This window comes from Pleurodeles waltl, chromosome 2_1 (assembly GCF_031143425.1).
Source record: "Pleurodeles waltl isolate 20211129_DDA chromosome 2_1, aPleWal1.hap1.20221129, whole genome shotgun sequence".
In the NCBI taxonomy this organism is placed as follows: domain Eukaryota; kingdom Metazoa; phylum Chordata; class Amphibia; order Caudata; family Salamandridae; genus Pleurodeles; species Pleurodeles waltl.
The window spans coordinates 645,227,035-645,237,692 of NC_090438.1; positions in this window are offsets into that span (position 1 = coordinate 645,227,035).

Genomic DNA, 10,658 nt, shown 5'->3' on the forward strand with positions numbered 1-10,658 from the left:
CACACAAGCATCACACCCATACAGACACAGCAACATCCACTGTCTCCACTGTGTCCCCCTCCTCCTCTTCTCCCTCCACCCTCCCAGTCTCGTCTACACACACACCAGCATGCACCACATCTACAGGCACTAGGACTCGCACCAGGACACCCAGCACCACAAGCCGCTCACCTGCACTCACCACCTCCACTGCCATTTACATGTCCCCTGTGTCCTCTCCCAGTGTGTCTGTGACGCCCCCTCCCAAAGTACCCAAACGCCGGCAATCACTCACCCAACATCCATCCACCTCACAACAGCCTCCAGGGCCTGCACCTGCACCCAAAACAGCTAAAGTGACACCTCCTACAACCACCTCCTCTTCCTCCACTGCCAGACCCCCTCCAGCTACAAATCCCAATGTCCGTCAGAAACTGTCCCTAAGTCAAATTGACCTTTTGCCCCCCCCCTCCAATTCATCAGTCCCATCGTAGCGCCTCAGCCAAAAAGCCTCCAGTACCAGTGGTGCGTGTTCCAGGTTTTTGGAGTGCACTGTCCACCAGGGCAGGCAGTAGGACCCGAAGCCAAGGCACTGGCAGCCCACCCCCTGTAAAGGCTCTGAAATTGGAGAGTGGACGACCGGACCGTGTCAAGACTCCTGGTGGGACAACAAGTGAAATGGGATCAAAGGCGATTGGTGAGTCAGCTGTATCTCCAAAAAAGGTGGGGAAGGTCCAGAGGAAGTCTCCCCAGCCTGTTGTGAGTGTCACGGCGGAGAAGTGCGCCATCATTTCCGGCAGTCCAGACACAACCGCCAGCACCGTTGTCACTGGTCCAGAGACCACCGCCAGAGTCACAGCCCAGGAGGGCCCAAGTATCGTTACTGGTCAGGAGACCACCGCCAGAGTCACAGCCCAGGGGGGCACAAGTATCGTTACTGGTCCAGAAACCACCGCCGGAGTCACAGCCCAGGAGGGCACAAGTATCGTTACTGGTCCAGAAACCACCGCCGGAGTCACAGCCCAGGAGGACCCAAATATTGTTACTGGTCCAGAAACCACCGCCGGAGTCACAGCCCAGGAGGGGACAGGATGCCACAGCCCCGCTGGCCAATGATGGAACGTTATGCCACACACCAATGTCCAGTGTTGAGACCGTCATGCCACACACCAATGTCCAGTGTGGAGATCGTCATGCCACACACCAATGTCCAGTGATGAGATCGTCATGCCACACACCAATGTCCAGTGTGGAGATTGTCATGCCACACACCAATGTCCAGTATGGAGATCGTCATGCCACACACCAATGTCCAGTGTGGAGATCGTTATGCCACACACCAATGTCAGTATCAGAACCGCCATGTCAAAGCTCCGCTGAACAGTCCACAACCGCCATGTCAAAGCACCGCTGAACAGGGCAAAGACCGCCATGGCAAAGCACCGATGAACAGTCCTGAACCGCCATGGCAAAGCACAGCTGAACAGGGCAAAGACCGCCATGGCAAAGCACCGCTGAACAGGGCAAAGACCGCCATGGCAAAGCACCGCTGAACAGTCCTGAACTGCCATGGCAAAGCACCGCTGAACAGGGCAAAGACCGCCATGGCAAAGCACCGCTGAACAGGGCAAAGACCGCCATGTCAAAGCACCGCTGAACAGGGCAAAGACCGCCATGGCAAAGCACCGGTGAACAGGGCAAAGACCGCCATGGCAAAGCACCGCTGAACAGTCCTGAACCGCCATGGCAAAGCACCGCTGAACAGTCCTGAACCGCCATGGCAAAGCACAGCTGAACTGGGCATGCACCGTGTAGGAATGAATGGACCACCACATCAGGCATCCTTATCCCATGTGCAGCTGGGACAGTGACAGGACAGGAACTTTCACGGGGAGACTCATCCAGTCTGGGCACCAGTCCCCCTCCAGAACCAGTGGAGACCTGCATCTACTTGAGAGACTGTGGCTTTGCACTCCCCAGGATGGCACAGTGGGCAAACCACCCACTGTAAAGACTTGAGAGACTGTGGCTTTGCATTCCCCAGGATGGCACAGTGGGAAACACACCCACTGTAAAGACTTGTGAGACTGTGGCTTTGCACTCCCCAGGATGGCACAGTGGGCAACCCACCCACTGTAAAGACTTGTGAGACTGTGGCTTTGCACTCCCCAGGATGGCACAGTGGGCAAACCTGTTGGTGCACAGACATTGTTGTGTACATATCTGCACTACTTCTCTGATTGTATGTGTAAATAAGAGTGATTTAGAGATATATATCTGTATATTTTTGTATGACATGTATATTGGCACATTACAATGTTTGGCCGAAATTTGCATTGTCTTTGCATTCTTCCGGGGGGATTGTGGGTTGTAATGTGATTTTTGTGACTGCATTGGTGTGTATGCAAGGGTGGGGGTGGGGGTGTTTGGTGGGTGTCCCCCTAACTTTTGCCTCCCCTCCCCCGTGTCGTAGATGCAGTACTCACCGGTATCTTCTGCGCCTACGTAGCTGTTGGTCGTAAAGGAGCAGAAAGACAAGGGCAGGGAGTATTTGGAGTTCCGGGTCCATGGAGTCCTCGTTCCTCGTGGGATGTGTTCATGTGAGCATTTTCCCATTGCAGAAACTGTTTCCGCTGTGTTTTTATCCACAGTGAATCCGCCCCGGAAAAGGTGGCGGATTGGTAGGTTGTGATACTGTGGGCGTTACATCGTCTTCCGCCTGTCTGTTGGCGGTAACCGCCGTGCTGCTTGTCTGTGCCGCCGTGGCGGGCAGTGTGTTAAAGTGGCTGTCTTTGTTGGCGGTTTCCGCCAGGGTCATAATTCCCTTTTTTTGTCCGTCGGCCTGTTTGCGACATTATCGCACCTTTTACACCGTCCGCCAGGGTTGTAATGACCACCATAGTGATCTAGTAGTTCAGAGGGGCACTCCAGCTACGATTGTCTTCGGATGAATACTGTGATTGAAATGTAGCTTTGCTGGTGCTGATCTTTCAGTATGTAGAGATGAATTGGCATCTACACTACAGGCTGATTTCTGATTTATTTCTCAAGGTATGCGGGCTACGTCTATCCTCTTAGATCGGGTGAAAGCACTCATTATGCTCTCAATATAGGGTTAGTGATGGGTAGGAACATCGAGAATTAATTTCCCGTGGTTAAGACTCACACCTACAAGGCACTTTACAACATCGGACAAGACTACCTCAACCATCACCTGACCTACACCCCCACCAGGCAACTCCGATTCTTCCATCTCGCTCCTACCGCCATCCCCAGAATCAGGAAAAGCACAGCTAAAGGCAAATCCTTCTCCTGCCTTGCAGCCCGGATATGGAACACTCTTCTACTCAGCCTAAGAGAGGCCGCATCACTGAAGTAATTCAGGAAGGAGCTCAAGACCTGGCTATTCGAGTGATCAGCACACCCACAAACAGCTCCTTGAGCTCTCACAGGTAATAACCCGTGCTCTACAAGTACTGATTGATTGATTGATTGATTGAACATGCCCCAACATTGGGTCCTGCTGGCATTTGCACAGATTTTGCTCCTTGTGGAGCGGAACAGGGCTGAATGGGGCATTATGATATTGGAATGCTGCTCGCAGTGTGTGTAGAGACTGTGGACTGTGTAGATTACATCTATTGCATCCAAATCTCAGAATCTACCTCCCCCTTATTTGGGTTAAGACATGTTTGTGTCCTGAACTTCTCATCACAGCTAAGCCACACATAGCCCCCTTAAGTACATCTGTGCTTTCATAATAAAGTCCACATATTCAAACAAGGCAATGGCCCGATCTGTGTGCTTCTCACAATAAACACTGGCATTAATGAAAAACACTGATGTCCAATTCTCCATATTGAGGGCCACTCTTGGTCTCCTAGTCAGTTCCCAGTCCTCATGTATAGACCCTTTCTCAGCCTATATGTGCCTGTGAAACAATTTGAACATGTCCACATATTCATGCTTCCATATCCTGTTAGTCACTTCACAAAGGTGGGACCCCAGAGGCATAGACAAACCCATGTAAGGCAAACAATTTGTTATCCTTTTCACCTTCTGCTGTCTTCTTGCACCCTGTAGCATCCCCTTTTAGATCCCCCATCTGGCCCTCTTTCCGATCCATGTCTTTGCCAATGGCAGACTCCGTAGGAACTGCCTTTAACAGCCATTTGGCCTTGTCCCCTACTTCATCAATGACTCCATTCGAATTCCCATTGACTTGCACGGCTTTACCCTAGGCCCTGAAACCAATGCATTCCACACTGATCACCAGTCTGCTTTACCTGAAGGTACAGAGTCTGCATCCGTCCTTTCCTTGCGACGTCTGCTGCCTTTCTGAGCCGACTTAACAGCGGTGGTTCTCTTGTCTGCTCTTGACCTCTGAAAGACACCAACAGAACTTTTGGTTGTCTTCTCATTTCAGTTTCTTCTTCTTCGCTGACACAACCATATCCATCTCATTGCACAGTTCACCTTTCTCCTACTCATCGCTGCCTTCCTCATCATCCAAAATCAGTTCATTCTCTTCTACACACAGTTCTGTCTCCTGCACTGCCACTCTTCCTCAAAGGCACATCTCTTTCTGGTGTGAGTTGATTCACTGGTCCAGTGCTGAATGACTGAGCATTTAGCATATGGGGGGCCATGGTTGACCCCTCCACCTCTTTGGGCCAACCTCCAGGGGCCATCATGCCCCCATCTGCATCACCAACTTTCTGTTGGTCTCTCTTTCTGGCTTTGTCACTCCATCCACCTACAGGCCACACAAACTGGGGACTGGGGGGGCTTGCACCGCTGGGAACCCAAGCTGTACCAGCTCCACCTGTCCCTAGTTTTCCCTCCTGTCTTTCAGTCACTCATATCCATCTACCCCTAGTACCTATCAGCCCTACACTCTTACCTTGCTGTGCCTAAGGGGGTACACCCCAAGGGGGGGCGCTATCTAGCACAGCATCCTTGGACCTGCACATCCAGGCCCACCACTCCTCAGTTCCCTGGATCAATAAGCACTGCTCCCTTATGGATGCCTCTAATGCATACCTGGCTACCTGGACCGACTAACAGGGCTCAACACCATCCCAGGCCTCTGACCCTAAAGTGCCTCAGCAACTGCAGAGGCAGCGCCAGGCCCTCCACCTCTGCCCCCCAACAGGCTCATTGGCCTTCACCTCCCTTTTTAGCATTTCTTGGGGGTTGGGCATTTCTCCCTGGAAAAACTGAACTAATATCCCCCAAGGCAGTCCTGAATGACAAATACTTGGACCCCTCACTTCCTGGGGGCCCCTGTGCCTGCATATCACCAGGAGGACCACTGTACGTATGTAGACGGGTGCTCCCACTAGACCCCACTTCCTCCACCTCCCTTCTATCAGCTCCTGCCTGCTCCAATTTTGCTGGCAGGCTGCAACACCTCCCAATAGGTTTCTCTTTTGCTGCCAAGCGCAGCATGCCACACCCGTGCCTGGCCCTTTCTTGAGGTCACATTCCCCTGGGGGGGAAGAACAGGCTGAAACAGCTGCCGTAACACCACCAAATGTGGATCACATCAGGCGTTGCATTCCTACCCAGACCTGGTCAAGGATACTAGGCCTAAGCAGATCTGCTTGCCCTGCCACTCCCAACATGTGCAGGGCAGCTCGCACTGCATCATTATCGGCCTCCAACATTCCCCCAGTCTGCTCTGCTAAAACTCTGCTTACTTCGCTAAACTGAAATGCCTTCCCAGTGGTGAAAAGGAATAAGGATGAGACTGGACCCACCCTCCCTGACTCATAACTAATATCCCTCTCCTTCCCCTCAAACATACCTATTCCTGCCTGATGCCTCATTTCTAATGCACGAAACATCCTGGGTGAAGATTAGTCTACGATTGTCACGTCACCTGCAGGCCTTCCTTGTTGCAATTATTCAGGTATGGTCGGTCAGCTCAGTCATCAGCAACTCTTCCTGTCCCTCACGCAGGAGTCTGTCCCAGCCTCAGCAGCACGCAGGCCCCAGCGATCCTATGTTGGTGGCCGTGTACATCATCTGGCAGCCAGTGACTGCTATGCAGGGTATTCAGGATCAGGGTAACATATACACTTTGCTATTCATTGATTTTGCTTATGCTAAATGCAGGATGTTGACAGATATTAGCCTCCTGTTGTGGGTGCTTCAGCTTATGCTGCTACTGCTCCCTGGCATCCCTCATCAAAACTTATCTTATCTACCTTGAAGAATGTAGTTTCTGTAATTGCATCAACTTATTATGGGGGTCATTCTGACCCCGGCGGTCGGCCGCGGTCAGAAGAGGCAAACCGGCGGTCTCCCGCCGGTTTACCGCTGCCCTTAGAATCCCCCATGGCGGCGCAGCTTGCTGCGCCGCCATGGGGGATTCTGACACCCCCTACCGCCATCCTGTTCCTGGCGGTTCGCCCGCCAGGAAGAGGATGGCTGTAGGGGGTGCTGCGGGGCCCCTGGGGGCCCCTGCCGTGCCCATGCCAATGGCATGGGCATGGCAGGGGCCCCCATAAGAGGGCCCCGCAAAGTATTTCAGTGTCTGCTGTGCAGACACTGAAATACGCGACGGGTGCCACTGCACCCGTCGCACCTTCCCACTACGCCGGCTCCATTCGGAGCCGGCGTCCTCGTGGGAAGGTTGGTTTGCCCTGGGCTGGCGGGCGGCCTTTTGGCGGCCGCCCGCCAGCCCAGGGCAAACCTCAAAATACCGTCAGCGGTCTTTGGACCGCGGAGCGGTATTTTGACGGGGGAACTTCGGCGGGCGGCCTCCGCCGCCCGCCGAAGTCAGAATCACCCCCTATGTGTTGAAAGTAATACTTTAGATTCCTCCCAAATCTGTCCTTTACTCAATATTTCACTTTTAGTTTATCTGAAATGAATTCCTTTTTTGAAAGAGTTGTGTAAAGTTCACTAAAGATACAGAAGTCCTAAACTTAGCAATGATTTGCTCGATTAACAAAATAATTTTTATGTATTACTTTGACTTTCACACACAAAAACTCTTTTTTAATAAATGCAACACCAGTTTTCCAATTCAGGAAATGTACTATCTTCAACGTAAAATGATTCACTAACTTGCAAGTTTCTGTGTGAAGAAATCTTCTCCTGTGAGTGAGGAATGCTTGTGCCCATCAACAAACCATGGTGTTTGAGTGGATGCACAAACAATGTGTAACCCATTCAGAAAAGATCAGAGAATTGCTTCTGTCAAGGACAATGGGAAATTAGTTTCCAGAGTGAGAAGGAAATATTCCCCCAATGTAATGGGGAGGTATAATAAGGAGTTTCCATATAAAAAGAAAAATATTTCCCCAAGGAAAAAAAGATAACAACCAGTGAATTAGCACCTATAAGGCAGATTTTCTCATGTACATAAATTCCTATACATAAATGAACCAAATCACAAAGGCTGCTATACATATATGGAGTAGTACCTCAATATTTATTTACATAATCTTAAATTAAATTGTTAAGTTATGTTATGTTATGTTATGTTATGTTGATTTGTGGAGCATAACTAATCACCTGTGAGGGTATTCTAGTGCTGAGGAGGGCAGGCCTGAGGAGGGAGGAGGTGATCATGTTTGTTTCATCTGGAAGAGCGATGTCTTGAGGTTTCTTTGAAAGCCCACAAGAGAGGGGGAGGTTCTGAGATGTTTTGGGAGACCCTTCAAGGTCTTGGCTGCAATGTATGAGGAGTGTCCTCCACTTCTGGTCTTCTTGATACGAGGGAGGTGTGCTCTTGCCTGGAATGCTGATCGAAGGTCTCTGGTGAGTTGGCAGGAGTTGAGGCAGCGGTTGAGGTACTCTTGACTGTTGTGGAGATATTAGAAATGGGGTCAGGTTACCCCCTTTCCTAGCAAGGGCCTTCACTCTCGTCAAGGCAAAGGAGAAACACATATGCATAACCCCCCACTTATACCCTTGGTGGCTTAGCACGAGGAGGCAGGCTTAACTCAGAAACAATGTGTAAAGTATTTGTACCAACACACACACTAATACAGTGAAAACACTACAAAATGGACACCACATCAGTTTTTGAGAAATTGTACCTGGTTAGTGTAAAAAATAAAGCTGCACGAGTGAGTATGCGTCTGAAAAGTCAGGGATGCATTGATTCCTTCCTTGCAAGGAAGATCGTGCGTCGTTTCTGCTCTGTTAGGGTCGCGATGTGTCGTTTTTTCTTCCTTGCAAGACAGCGATGCGTCAATTTCCAGATAGGGCACCTCAGATCTGCGCAGAGTCAGGATGACTTTCACGCCCAGGGACGAAGCGCGGAAAATCCTGTCACACGGCGTTAGAAAACCGCGATGCATGTGGTTTGCGTCATTATTAGCTTGTCGTTTCTCCAGCTGCAATGCATTGATCTCCCAGCCGCAATGCAAGTGGAGTGTCCATTTTAGCCGTGAGGCAGCAACTTGTCGTTTATCAGCCGCGTTGCAGATGGTGTATTGAAAATTTCCCTGTGCTGCATTCTATGCATGGATTCTAAGCTCTTGTTTGACAGCTTCATTTTTCAAGGGGCCAGGGACTGGATAGGGCACTACTTGGCAGGGCAGGAGTCTCAGCAGAGAGTACAGGTGCTGACAGAGGAAGTATTTTATGTCCCTGAGACTTCAAACAAGAGGTAAGCTCAATTCAAGCCCTTGGAGATTCTTGACAAGCAGGAGTGCACAACAAAGTCCACTCTTTGTCCCTTTCACAGGCAGAAGCAGCAACTGCAGGATAGTCCAACAAAGCACAGTCACAGGCAGGGCTAGCACTTCTCCTTGTCAGAGGTTCCAATTGGTTCCAGAAGTGATCTTGAAGAAATCTAATCTTCAGGGGTTTGGGTCAAATACTTATACCCCTTTCTACCTTTGAAGTAGGCATACTTCAAAGGAAAGTCCCTGTTGTTCACAAGACTCTGCATTGCCCAGGCCACACCCCAGATACACACCAGGGGGTTAGAGACTGCATTGTGGGAGGGCAAACACATCCCATTCAGTTATAAGTGACCACTCCTACTTCCACTTAAGCAAAGATGGCTCATCAGGATATGGAGGCTACACCCCAGCTCCTTTTGTCTCACTGTCTAGAGGGGATTCACAAACAGTCCAACTGTCATACTGACCCATGAAGGCAATCCACAAACAGGCAGATTCACAGAACGGTTTAAGCAAGAAAATGCCTACTTTCTAAAAGTGGCATTTCAAACTAACATTCAAAAAAACAACTTTACCAAAAGATAGACTTTTAAATTGTGAGTTCAGAGACCCCAAACTTCTCATTTCGATCTGCTCTCAAAGGGAATCTACACATATAGGTGGTCATTCTGACCTCGGCGGTAAAAGGCGCCTACCGCCGGTCAGAAATCCTCCATAATCCCGCCGCGGTCGCGGAAACCCGCCACGGTCATTCTGACCCGCAGAAGGCAAACCTCCGAAAATCCGACCGCCACAACAGACCGCCAGACCAGCGGTCGGCGGAAAGGTGGAGGTGACAAAACCTCCACCGCCACGCCAACAGAAATACGCCCATCCCATTACGACCCACGAATCCACGCGGCGGTCATTCAAACGCGGTATTCCATTGGCGGGACACACCGGCGCGGTCAGAATACACACCAACGAACAAAACTCACCCACATTGGACGATTTGAATCCCACACACCTGATACACATACACACACCACTCCCACACACACAATACAATATAAAACACCCACCCACATCACCCACAAACCCCTACGCTTACAAAATCGTAAAGAAGGCAAGAGCGAGACACCAGCATCCAAAACATAGCAGCCACAGCCACTCAACACCATCACCCACACACTATCCACACACAAAACAACACACACCACCACACTCAACTCACTTAAATACACATACTCCACCCCACACATCATACACACCACCCCATGGCACCCCAAAGACAACCCCGCTTCACAGACGAAGAACTCAGGGTTATGGTGGAGGAAATCGTTCGTGTAGAGCCCCAGCTGTTCGGCACACAGATACAATACACCAGCATTGCCCGGAGGACGGAGCTATGGCAGAGGATTGTCGACAGGGTGAACGCAGTGGGACAGCACCCCAGAAATCGGGAAGACATCAGGAAGCGATGGAACGACCTACGGGGGAAGGTGCGTTCCATGGTATCCAGGCACAACATCGCCGTGCAGAAGACTGGCGGAGGACCCCCACCTCAACCCCCACAATTCACATCATGGGAGGAGGAAGTCTTGAACATCCTGCATCCTGACGGCCTCGCAGGAGTCGGCGGAGGAATGGATACTGGTAAGTTGAAGCTTCAATACTGCTTCCCCCCCACCTGCATGCCAAATCAGACCCCAACCCTCACCCCCATCCTCGAACCCCACCCTCACCCCCACCCCCATCCTCACCCCCACCCTCACCCCCACCACCATCCTCACCCCCACCACCATCCTCACCCCCACCACCATCCTCACCCCCACCCCCAGCACACCTATTCCCCGCCAATGTCTCACCATCACAACCCACACATCCCAAAACCTAGGCCTGCATGCGTCCACTAAGCATGGACACCCATCACCAAAGCATGCCCAATGCATATACACATCCCCCCCACAAGCCACCCTCACCAAAGCCCCCACACACGAATGCCAGCACTTGGGGACACGGGAACCCACAGATACACCCATATGCCACACA